Below are 14,079 nucleotides of genomic sequence, written 5' to 3' on the forward strand. Positions count from 1 at the left end.
GAACTAAATGAATAGATTCTCCTTAAAAAATCAATAGTAAAGAACAATGGGACAGTTGCCAGCTGCTTCTATAATAAGTTCAGATCTTATTCAGCCCTGTTCTAATCACCATTTCTGCTACCCATGTAAAAGTCTTCCAGAAAAGGAGATTCTTTATTATAACATGAATGAATAATTATGGACTTACTGCTTTGGGACATTTTCAGAGCATCTTGGTAAAACATGAACAAAATGAAGTTTAGCACCAGGATTCGGAGAAGAGCAGTTGTAGTCGTTGTGTCTCTGTTGTTATGGATTGATCCTGAAAAGTAAATGGGCGATAATTTCGTTGTTAACTCTCAAAACAACGATATTTCTGGTTCTACATTGTAGGTATAATTCTATCATTATGGTGATAGGATAATTCCATATCTTGATTTTGAAGATGATAAATTGCTATTAAATATACCCACTTAATTCTAATTTACAGGTTTTTCCACATTATACTACAGATAGTCCCCAATAAAATGATTAAAAAGAAAATGTATGGCTTGGATTTTAATGTAGAATTAAAACCAAACCAATCAATGAATATTCATGATTGTATTCATCACACCTTCTTTCTTTTTTAAAAAAATATTTTATCGGGGGCTCATACAACTCTTATCACAATTATACATCCATATAGTATGTCAAGCACATTTTTATATTTGTTGCTATCATCATTTTCAAACCATTTTCTTTCTACGTGAGCCCTTGGTATCAACTTCTCATTTTTCCCTTCCCTCCCTCACCCTCCCTCCCTCAAGAACTCTTTATAATTTATAAATTATTATTATTATATTCATGTGTTACACTGACTGATGTCTCTCTTCACACACTTTTCTGTTGTCCATCCACCTGGGAGGGGGTTACATGTAGATAAAAGTGATTGGTTTTTCATTTCTCTCCCCACATTTCCCTCACCCTCCTAGTATGGCTACTCTCAGTATTGGTCCTGAGGGGTTTATCTGTCTTGGATTCCCGGTGTTTCCAGCTCTTATCTGTACCCATGTACATTCTCTGGTCTAGCAAAAATGTAAGGTAGAATTGTGTTCATGATAGTGAGTGGGGGGTGGGGAATCATTAAAGAACTAGAGGAAAGTTGTATGTTTCATTGTTGTTATACTGCACCCTGATTCCCTTCTATAAAGGGATGTCCAACTGTCTACAAATGGGCTTTGGGTCTCCACTCTGCACTCCCCCTCATTCACAATGATATAATTTCTTGTTCTGGGTCTTTGATGACTGATATCTGATCCTATCAACACCTCATGATCACACAGACTGCTGGGCTTTATTGTTTCTCAGCTAGATGGCCACTATCACACCTTCTTTCTAAAACTACGTCATCAATACAAATCTGTGAAGCCTAAACTTGCTTGACTATTTTAGAAAACAAAAGGCATCTTGATTTTTCAGACTATTTTCAGAAACCAGAGTATGGTAGTTACATAATTACATGTAAACTTGAAGATACATAAAAGTATTTGGGTGATATTCAACCTGTCAATCAGATCACAACTTACTGGTACCTCCTTGTGGGTGTAGCCTTCTCATAAGAAGGACCCTAAGAACCTCCCTGTCTCTCTCTGACTTTATTTTCCTGCTGGTGGACACTGGTTGCTGTCAGAGTCCTTGAGATTTGTCCATAGCCATTGGATCCACACAACTCTGCACCTAACAACCTGTGATATTTCTGAATTCTGTAGCACTGCATGTGGCTTTGTGAATAAGAAGATGGACTTATGGACTTGGGTTAGACTGGGATGGGGTGCTTTCCTGATGATATATAAAACTTCTTGATATAAAGATCATTTTTACACTTATATGAGTATGTCGCTGGATTTGTTTCTCTAGTCAACCTGGCTTAACACACAGAGTCAAAAATCAAAACCTTTATCCTACTGTATATGATTAGGCCTGAGAACTACAAATTCTTACCTTTTCCTTTAGAATGGAAGGTAATAGAAGAATTGAAGACAGGAATGGAGGATGGCAGGGAGGTAGAAAGGAAGAACAAATTAGTAAATAGATCTAGTCCTTTGTGTTAGCATTTTAGTGGTTTTGGTTTTAGTTGTGTGTGTGTGAGTGTGTTGGTGTTTACATTTGTATGAGAAAATAAATTTATGTAGAATAGAAAATGAATATCAATCACAAAATTTCACGGAGCAATAAGAGAAACAATAGCTTCATAGGATCATTAAGGATACCAGATCTCTGAGGAGGAACAATGGCTACCACACAAAGAATGAAGCTCAGGATATAGCTGGTGTTTTCTTGAATCCTTAGATATTATGTTCTCAAATAAGTTCTCTTATTATTGCTCTCTGTTACACCAGGTTGACTAGAGAAACAAATCCATTGACACTCATATATGTATATAAAAGAGCTTTATATCAGAATAATTGTATATTAAGAAAACACCCCTATCCAGTCCAGATTAAATCCATAGTCTGATAATAGCCTATAAGTCTAATACTAGTCCATAAATCCCTTTTCAGAGTCATGCAGCATATACAATGATTCAAAATGCAGGAAGATCCCAGGCCAGTGGGTGCATAGTCTTGTAGATCCAGTAGTCGTGGGAGCATCTCCAGGGCGCTCACAGATCTCAGTGTGGCTCCATGTGACTTGTCAACAGGAAGGTGAAAGCAGAGAGAGAATGTGAGGCCCACCTCCAGGGAAAAAGGCAGCCTTGGAGAACCATTCATTTTTGTCACCCTCCAATCAAGCTACAACCTGATTTACAGGCTCAACTCTGACCACATGTTCCTATGGGAGTCATGTTGACCCTCACACACACACACAAAAAACTATCATGAAAACATATTGTTGAGAACGAGGTGGGGCTGGAGTAGAGATCCAAAGCCCAACTATAGATAGTGCAACAATCTTCCCACAGAGGGTCCACAAGGAGGGGATGAGTCACCAGGATGCAGTAAAGCATCGATGAAACACACTATATTCCTCTGGTTCCTTGAGGTTCCCTCACCCCCCATTACCATGACCCCAGTACTGCTTCCCAGTTCAGACTAGACCAGAACATGTACAAAGGGATGGGAGCTCACAACACACAGAATCCAGGAATGGAAATGGTGATGCTGGAAGGTTAGGGGCAAGTTGGGGAGAGGAAGGGAGAAAGGAGGAACCGATCATAATAGTCAACACATAACCCTTTCTACAAGGAGAAGAACAACAGAAAACATAGGGAAAGGGAGACAGTGGTCGGTGTGAGAGATGAAAACAATATAAAATTTATCATGGGTTATGAGAGGTGGGGAGGGGTGAGAAAAAAAAGGAGCTGGTACCAAGGGCTCAATAGAAAGTAAATGTCAATAAGAGAATGAGAGTCCCCAGAGGAAGTAGATTTGAGAGCTTTTGAGCAGGAGGCTAACTTATGGAAAGGTGCGAACTCTAGGCACCTAATTCAGAGAACTGGATTTGTTGGCTCACGGAGCTGGAGCTGAATGTGTCTGGGCAAGTATTACCAGCTTCAAAAGAACATTGTAAAGACTCAGAATATATTCTGGGCCTTTCTCACATGAATTATAGCCAGTTCCCATCGATAATAAACCCCAGAATTATGAACATTGCCTGTGAATCTTGTGTGGCCATTGTAATGAATTATTGAGCAGAGATGAAAAGGAGAGTGTTCTCCCTGACGCGGCAGCAGATGTAGGTGCACTGGAGGCATAGTGGGCTTTGCGATGGGCCAATAACGGCAAAAGTAGAGCGCTGCGGGAGATAGAGCAAAACCTTTCAAAAGTACTCGCCTACAAGTCAGATGTAATATCATCTGATTTTGTAATGATTACATAACCATCCACAAATCACTGAAATTTTCTGAAGATTCTTATATGACCCAAATGTCAATCACTTTATTGTTTACTAAATTTCCTTGTATTTTGTTCTGTAAAATTGTTTCCTCCTGGGATCATGTTGAGGAGCCTTGGCAGTGTACTGGTTATGTGTTGGGCTGCTAACAGCTAGCAGTTCAAACCATCAGTTCCTCCATGGGAGAGAGATGGTCTTTCTGCTCCTGGAAATGGGTACAGGCTCAGAAGCTCACAGGGGCAGTCCTACCCTGTCTTCTAGGTTTTCTATGAGTTAGTATAGGCTCAATGTCCATGAATTTGGTTTGTTTGGTTGTTATATTTTTTCTTAAATCATTTTACTGGGAACTCATACAATTCTTATCACAACCGTGCATACATCCATTGTGTCAATGTACAATTGTTGCCATAATCATTCTCAAAACATTTACTTTCTACTTGAGCCCTTAATATCAGCTCCTTATTTTCCCCCTTCCTACCCACTAACCTCTCCCTCATAAACCCTTTCTAATTCATAAATCATTATTATTTTGCCATATCTTACAATGTCTGACGTCTCCCTTCACTCACTCTTCTGTTGTCCATCCCCCAGAGAGAAGGTTATATGTAGATCTTTGTAATCAGCTCCCCCTTTCTCACCACCTTCCCTCCACCCACCAGTTATCACCACTCTCACCACTGGTCCTGAAGGGGTCATCTTTCCTGGATTCCCTGTGTTTTCATTTCCTATCAGTATCAATGAATATCCTCTGGTCTAGCCAGATTTGTAAGATAGAATTGGGATCATGATAGTGGAGGGAATACGCATTTAGCAACTGGAGGAAAGTTGTATGTTTCATCATTGCTAACCAGCACCCTGACTGGCTTATCTCTTCCCCGCAATCCTTCAGTAAGGGGATGTCCAGTTGCCTACAGATGGGCTTTGGATCTCCACTCTGCAGTCACCCTCATTTACACTGTATTGATTTTTGTTCTTTGGTGCCTGATACCTGATCCCTTCGACGCCTCGTGGTTACACAGGCTGGTGTGCTTCTTTCATGAGGGCTTTGTTACTTCTGAGTTAGATGGTCACTTGTTTATCTTCAGGGCTTAAGACCCCAGACACTCTATCTTTTGATAGCCAGGCACCATCAGCTTTCTTCGCCACATTTGCTTATGCACCCGCTTTGTCTACAGCAATCATGTTGAGAAGGTGTGCATCATGAAATGCCAATTTAATAGAACAACGTGTTCTTGCATTGAGTAAGTACTTGAGTGGAAGTCCAATGTCCATCTGCTGCCTTAATACTAAACCTATAAATATATGCACATAGCTCTATTTCCCCAATATCCTATATAAATTTATTTACATATGTACATGCCTGTATGAAAGAAGGGGGAAAATCAAATGTGTTGACTAAGATTGTCGATGATGAGTTTGTTGGCCATTTGTTGGCCACTTGAGATCACTTGGAAGAGGGGTCGAGGGGAGGAGACAAGCCAGTCAAGGTGTGATGTAGCAACGATGAAAAATACAACTTTCCTCTAGTTCCTGAATGCTTCCTCCTCCTCTCCCCCACTATCGTGATCCCAATTCTACCTTAGAAGTCTGGCTAGACCAGAGGATGTACACTGGTACAGATAGGAACAGGAAACACAGGGAATCCAAGGCAAATGATCCCTTCAGGACCAGTGGTGTGAGTGGCGATACTGGGAGGGTAGAGGGAGAGTGGGTTGGAAAAAGGGAACCAATTACAAGGATCTACATGTGACCTTCTCCCTGGGGGATGTACAGCAGAAAAGTGGGTGAAGGGAGACATCAGACAGGGCAAGATATGACAAAATAATAATTTATAAATTATCAGGGGTTAATGAGGGAGAGGGGAGTGGGAAGGGAGGGGAAAAATGAGGACTTGATGCCAGGGGCTTAGATGGAGAGCAAAGGTTTTGAGAGTAATGAGGGCAATGAATGTATAAATGTGCTTTACACAATTGTATGGATTGTGATAAGAGTTGTATGAGCCCTAATAAAACTATATTAAAAAAGGAAAACTAAATCTACAAATATGCTGCCTACAAAAAACACACCTGTACATTAAAGATATGAACAGACTAAAAATCAGGGACTGGACAAGAGCATACCAAGCAAACAGCAACCAAAGAAAGCAGCGGTAGAAATATTTATCTTAGAGAAGATAGACTTCAAGGCAAGCAATGTAATAAGACTTAAGAACAGATACTTCATAATAATAAAGAGAACAATAGATCAGAAAACCCTAAGTATAGTATATGTACACCGAAAGTAAGAACGTGGAAAAACATTCATCAAATCCATAGAGAACTGAAAGAGGATGTACACACAGTGGCAACAATAATAACAGGAGGCTTTAATATACCATTCTCAAGGAAAGACAGAAGATCAAGAAAAAAATCTCACTAAAGACTAAAATAAGGTTCAATAGCCACAATCAACAAAAATGACATCATAGACATAAAAAGAACACCCTATCCAACAAAAACACAGTATAGAACACACCTAGAACATTCTCAAGAATAGACCTCATACAAGGCCATGCTTCAACAAATTAAAAAAATAATAATGAATTGCTAGAGCCAATCTTCTCATACCAAAAATAAAATTAGAAATTAACAATAAAATGAGCAGAAACCTAAAGTACTGCTCATGTTGTTCAATGGATATTGAACAACATAATACTGAAAAATGATTGGTTAATAAAGCAAATGAAGGAGGATATTTAAAAATTCTTTGAGTCAAACAAGTAGAGTAGCACAACATATCAAAACTAGTGAGAGCAGTAATCCGAAACCAATTTATAGCTATCAACACAAACACAGGAAATAGAGAAATCAAAAATCAATACCCTAACACAACATCTCAAAGAACTGGAACAAGGATGACAACACAATCCCTCTAATAAAGGAAGGCAAGAATCATAAGGATGAAAGCGGAAATTAATGATGTGGAAAACAAAATAGCAATGCAAAAAAATCAACAAAAGAAGTGATACTTTGAAAAGATGAACAAAATGGACAGACCACTGGCAAATTTTACATAGGAGAAAATAGGTTAGCAATAGAGTTAGGGTCCTGTTTCCGCTTCACATTAGGGTTAAGTGTTAGCCTTATGGTTATGGGTAGAAAAGAAAAAGAAAAGATGCAAATACCCAAAATGAAAGATGATAATGGTGACACTACAACATATCTAAATGAAATAAAAAATAATAATAACACACTACTATGTAAAACAGTATTTAATTAAAATCCACACTCAAGAGACACATCACCCACTCAAATTAATGCAGACAGATTTTTAAAAGCTCATCAGACCCATAAAAAAAAGGAAATAGTGTAGGTAAACAAGAAACCACTAAGCAAGAAAAATCCAGGTCCAGATTGTTTCAGAAGCAATTTCTACCAAATATTCATAGAAGATCTGACACCAATACTACACAAACTCTTCCAGAACATAGAAAAAGATAACCAACTCTCAGACTCATTCTATGGACTAGCATAACTCTTATACCCAAACCAGACAAAGACTCCACAAAAAACTGAAAATTATATACCAATATCATTTATGAAAATAGATGCTAAAATCCTGGCCATTAGAATACAGCAGCATATCAAAAATTCAATTCAGCATGACCAAGTAGGATTTATTCCAGGTATGCATTGATGGTTAAGTATTTGTATAACAATTAATATACTCCACCATATAAAAAAGCAAGAAATAAAAGCCGCATGATCACATCAATAAATTCAGAAAAGTCATTTGACAATATTCAACACCCATTTCCATTCAAAACAATCAGGAATGGAAGGAAAATTTCTCAGCATAATAAAAACCATAAATGAGAAACCAACAGCCAACATGATGTTCAATGGTAAAAAGCTAGAAATATTCCCACTGAAAACAGGGACCAGGCAAAATGTTCCCTTATTCGCCACTCTTATTCAACATCATGCTGTAAGTTTTAGCTAAAGATCAGACAACAAAAAGAAATAAGAGGAATATAAGTAGGCAAAGAAGGAGTGAAACTTACTATTCACAGATGATGTGATCCTATACATACAAAACCATGTGTTCCCACAAAAACCCTGTTTAAAAAATTGAGGAATTTGTCAAGGTAGCAGGATACAACATTAATAACCAGAAATCAATCGGATTCCTATATGTCATCAAAGAGAACTACGGAGAAGACACGAAGAAATCCACACCTTTTACAATGACCACACACAAAATGAAACACTTAGGAATAAAAAAGTGTTTATTAGGAAGAAACAAATGAACTATACAGAAAAAAACTATAGGACATTATTACAAGAAACTAAAAGGACCTACATACGTGGAAGAATGTACCATGCTCATGAGTAGGTAGACTTAATATGGTGAAAATGACAATATTGCATTAAAAAGTCTACAGATACAATACAATACCATTTCAAATCCCAAATAAATTCTTTAAAGAAATGGAAAAACTAATCATCAATTTCATATGGACTGGCAAAATATCCAGGATAAGCAAAGAACATCTTAAAAGAACTAAGTTGAAGACCTAGCACTGCCTGATCTAAAAACCTACTACATAGCTACAGTAGTAAAACACTGGTACAATGAGAGAAAAATGAGCAATGAATCAGAAGAGTGAACCCAGACAAAAATGCATCAATCTACAGACAAGTAATCTTTGACAAAGGACCTAGAAATATCCAGTGGGAGAAAGACATCCTCTTCAATTAATGGTGTTGGACAAACTGGATTTCCATATGCAAAAGAATGAAACAAGACTCAGATCTTTCCACGTGCACAATAACAAGCTCACGATGGACTAAAGGTCTAAATGTAAAACCCAAAGCTCTTAGAATCAACAAAGAGAAGACTGGAACAGACTTACAGGCCCCATTGCAGGGCACACATAGACAACCAAGTGTAACGGAGGAGGCACACTGAGAAGAAGACAAGATAGATGACTGGGACATGCTGAAATTACATGACTATGCATATCAAAAGACTTCATGAGGAGAGTGAAATGAGAGCCCACAAATTAGGAAAAAAACCTTTTTACCAAAGACATATCAAACAAAGGGCTAGTTACTCAAATATATAGAAATCTACAACAGCTCAATAAGTAAATAAGAAAAGACCCAATTAAGAAATTGGAAAAAGACGTTAACAGACAGTTCTCAAAAAAAAATGAAGTACAAATGGCACAAATGCATGGAAAAATGCTCATAATCACTAGTCATCTGGGAGATGCAAATTAAAACCCCAATGAGATACCACTGTACACCCACAATGCTAGCCCATATTAAAAAAAAACACCCCAAAACAGAAAAGAACCAATGCTGGACAGGATGTGGAAAAATTAGAACTCGTATATGCTGTTGGTGTACTTTTAAAAACATACAACCACTGTGGGAAAAATGATATGGTAATACTTAAAGCAACTGGAAATTGAAATCCCATATGATCCAACAATTAAGAGCAGATCCTCAAGAAATAAGAGATATAACAGCTGGTCATGATCCATACATCACCTGTCTTTTACACACCTCACAAAAGCCACCTTGAAAGAGGAGCTCTCACATTGTCTGGGGTCACTCCTTCAAGAGGGGGGAAAGGGGAGAAGAACATCCACTTGAGGCTATACAACATTGAGACAAATCAATGGGCCCTCCACAGGAATGGAAGGAGAACCTTGCCGGAAAATCAAGACAAGACCAGGACAAAGAAGCATTTACCTTTTGGAGTAGACACTGACTGTTCTATTGGTGAGTATGGTGGGTGATTGGGAGAGGTAACCTCACATCGGGGAGGGATGCTAAAGAATAATTGTAGAGAACCTAATGGGGACAATGGACCAGATTTTATGTTCCTGTGTAGACACTATGAATACATTTCTACCCAACACTCAGTGAATCACTCCATGGACTAAGCATGATCGTGACCTTGGACGCTGACCTTCAGGCAGCATGGCATAACCCAGGGGCTACACAGAAGGACTTAACATGGAGGGCTGGCTGAATGAACTAAGCCCTGCGTTAAAGTTTCCAACACCCTTGGACTGAGGACAGTGGTACACGATAGGAGAAGAATCAGAGAGTGTCCACCCTGGAAATGTGGAGGTGGTGGTCACTGGACCTTGGGGTGATCCCCGGCTTGGAGGGTGTCCAATAGAAGGGAACTAGAATCATCATATATTTAGTACATGTCAGGTTTTGATGGGTTCGGCATGGATCTGAACTTGGAAGACTTGATCAAGGAATTTTCCCCCTGGCACCAATCCCCATAATTAGGGTTAACAGAGCTCAGTTGAATTGGAGAATTGAACTGTGTAGAGCCACAACTCATTGGTTGTGGCTCACAGTGGAAGTATACTTGTATAGACTCATCATACCGACAGAGTCTGGAATTCTGTGTCACTGGAAAAAATTAATGATGTTTTCAGTGCAATATCTGGAATTCTGTGTCTTTGGAAAAAATAATGATATTATCAGTGCAATAGTCTTATTCCCCAGAGGGATGATTGACACTGTACTTTTTTGTTTCTATGGGCTTTTGTTTTCCTCTCTTTAGTTTACTTGTTTTTGTTTTGCTGGTTGTTTTGTTTTATTTTGTGGTTTTTTGGTTTTTTTTTTGCTCTTGTTGGTTTAATTGGTCTTATGGGATTTTGATTTTGTCATAATGCAACCCCAAAAGTAAACTTGAGTTATCCCTGTCCTAGGGACAAGCAGATGAATTCTGAGGCCCCACTTAACTCTAGCCTTAGTCCAAGAACAGTTTGTTCTGATAACATGGGCCTGTGCAATATTCACCTTCATGAAATGATCACTGAAGATAAGGGTATTACAGCAAAGTGTGGTAAAGAAAGCAGATGGTTCCTGTGTATCAATTGGAATAGTGTCTGGGGTCTTAAAGGCTTGTATTCAATCAAGCTTCCATCTAAGTGAGCAGTCAACTTAGTCCACATGGAATAGGAACACCAGCTTTTGTGATCCAACAATGATGATAACAAAATTCAAATATGACAAAGAGAAATGAATCTGAACTTAAATTGTGAACACCCAATTTGTTGAAGACTATGGCCGACAGTGGGAGACCAAATGGCTCCCCAGGGTGTCTAGTCAGATTAAGCCATTGGCAGATCCCCTCTAGGCATAAATAAGGGTCTCAAAAAGCTTTACTATTAGATGGAGATCATTGTAATTGTGATTATACTAATCAATCTCGGTACTTGGTTGGTTAACTTCCTTCTTGACCCAAGTTAAAATTGTTCTAGGTGCAAGTATTTTTTGCTTGTTCCATGACAAAAACTTCTTCCCTGACCTTTTAAACACTGATGGTGATCTTTCCTTTCTTACTATTTTTTTGTATTTTTATCTTTACATTACTATTATTTTATCCTTACCACTGTATTTTTTTTCTGTTGAGTTTCTAGATTGTGATGCACAGGAGGAGTAGAGGCGTAGAGATAGTAACTGATGAAAAAGTTTATAGGGGAGATAGGGATAAGGGATGGGTGCTAGGGAGGGTGAGGGGTTGGGAGCAAACAGTTTATGCAGGAAAGGGGAGGGAGCACTAGAACTGATTTTTATTACATAACTCATTTAAAAAGCGATTTAAGCATGAACACACACACACACAAAAGAAAATACCCTAAAATTGATTGGTGGTAATAATTGTACAATTGGTCTTGATATGACTGAACTACTGAATTGATGCTAGGGGGACTATGTGCCAATAAACCTGTAAAAATAATAAATGGAAGAAACAGTACATAGAAATGAGTTATTGATACATACACTAACATAATTGAATATGAAACAAAATGTGCTTAATGACAATAACTAAATAATCATAATTGCATTTGTATAAAAATCTTTTTAAAAACAAACTAATTTATTGTGAGAAATAACTTGTATTTAACCTTTTTTCTATATTAGTGACCAAATAACCTGCTTGCAATTTAGTTACCAAAGGCAAAAATACTCTTTTCCCCACAATAGAATACTGTATCATGCCAGTAAAGCTAAAATATAATGACCGATGTAGTGGCTGACACTTCCCTAAAAAAAATTTTAGCAAATATTTGCTACTCCATTTCCATAACTAACTGAATTTGATTTTTTATAATAACATTTTCTTTGATTTTTGTCTCCTAGTCATTTGACTTCCATTTTCTATTATTTAATTTTTCCTTAAATTTTTGCTGCACTGATTAATTTGTCATAAAACACGCTAATTTATAAATGTCATGTTATAATAAATATTGCAATGTTAAGTATCTTACAATTTGAAATAGATATATATTCATTACTACATAAATAGGATGGCAAATATTTTTGATAGAATATTTGCCTAAATTTAAACTTTCAATAAATTAGTTAATAGTAGCAACAATTTCTCAATGCTGATCTGACCATGTGTACAGGAATACAAGATAACTTACCTCCCCATGTCAAGTTCTCCACTGAAAAAAAGTAAAAAAGGTTTTCAATAAATATGGAAAAGACAACAAATTTAATGGATAAGTACTGTGACATTATCTTCTATGAAGCATTTTTAGTGCATAATTGAGAGATGGAATGCAGAGACAAAAGTGAAGGAATTCATATTGCAAGTGGTCTTGTAATAGGAAATATAATGTTATTGTTTATATATTTTGCTTTGTATTAAAATTTGTATATATTTTAAATTTCATAAAATTCTACAAAATATATTTCATAGAGGTTATCATTCCTATTTCGAAACTGAGCTTTGTCCATATTAAGTAAGCATGGGTGCTTCTTGTGTTATTAGTAAAAATTCGGTAAAAATCAGTTAACTGACTGCACATCTATGTTCTGTAAATGGAAGATGGTATTTCTTGTCATTCTTGGGTTTTGGTTTGACTCAAGAGTTAAGGAATTAAAGGCATAGGCTTCCCATGACTGATTTCAAATTACTTTCTTCATATGCTTTATTGCCACTGCCCTGACTATGGCTTCACGGGAAACAAGAAGTAAGTGAAGCAAACTCATGGGAAGTGTTGCTGCTAAGTAGGCTAGGTATCTACCAAATCCTAACATCCCTCAAGCAGATTTTTCATGAGAAACATTACCTTATCAAGTAGACTTAATGAGTAAATTTAATAGCCTAATAATGACTTCGTGCTAAAAGACTCTCAGGGTGTTGTGCAGTGTCAGTTTCATCCGTACAGTGCTGGATTGGGTGAAGAATACATAGATTCTTTCTATAAGCATTTTGAGCCTGTTCTTAAATGCCTTCTTACTCTGACTTAATTAGCATGCTTTCTTTATACACTTTCTGCCACTTATGAAAGCTACCAAAAATTAAAAACCAAACACATCATTAGTGAGTTCTGACTCATAATGACCCTATAGGACAAAAAACATTTTCTTAGGGAAAGACAATGCTTAGGAAAGGTTTATTTTATAATCGGATTAAGAAAATAACCTTTGATTAATTTATAGTTTTTAATAGCAAGTGTAGTGTGTTTTATGTGTGGGGGTGAAGTGCAGGGGTGGAGGGCGCACCTGAGAGCAAACTCTTGCATTCTAATATGAAGTTGTTAATGGTCCACCAGGCCATCGCTTAGAGGTTAATCCAAAAAATCCAAGCTCACTTATTGTAAGTCAATTCTGCCTCAGAGCAACACTTTGGGAAAGAGTAGAGTCGCCCCAGTGGGTTTCAGAGGCTGCAATCCTTTGAGGGAGTGGAAACCATCGTTTTGTTTCTGCAGAGCACCTGGTGGTTTTGAAAAGCTGACTTCATGGTTAGTAGTCTTTCATGTAATTACTACACCCCCAGGACTCCTAGATGGGTTAACCGGAAGCTTAGATCAATTCTGGAGATGTCAAGTCAGTCCTGGCACATATCTTCAGTGGTGGGTTCCAGGCAGGACCCATTCTTATTTGTTTGTTGCATTCTGTGAACCACTTGTTAAAACGACACTATGATCAGGATTCTCACTAAGGTGGATGAGTGTGGAAATCACAAATTTATATTCATTATTCCTTTTTAATGTTTATTTGCACAACAGCAGGGCTCTGATTGTATGTTGAAACAATAAATTATCTTTTGGCATACATTTTTGAATACTTGATACTGTCATTAGGGCACTGAACCCATTAAATTATTTGAATACCACCACTATATATAATATATGACAGTATAATCTATTGGCAGTCAAAACTGAGTAAATTCTGCATTTTCATGATTAAC

The sequence above is a fragment of the Tenrec ecaudatus genome, chromosome 7 (genome assembly GCF_050624435.1).
Source record: "Tenrec ecaudatus isolate mTenEca1 chromosome 7, mTenEca1.hap1, whole genome shotgun sequence".
NCBI lineage: Eukaryota > Metazoa > Chordata > Mammalia > Afrosoricida > Tenrecidae > Tenrec > Tenrec ecaudatus.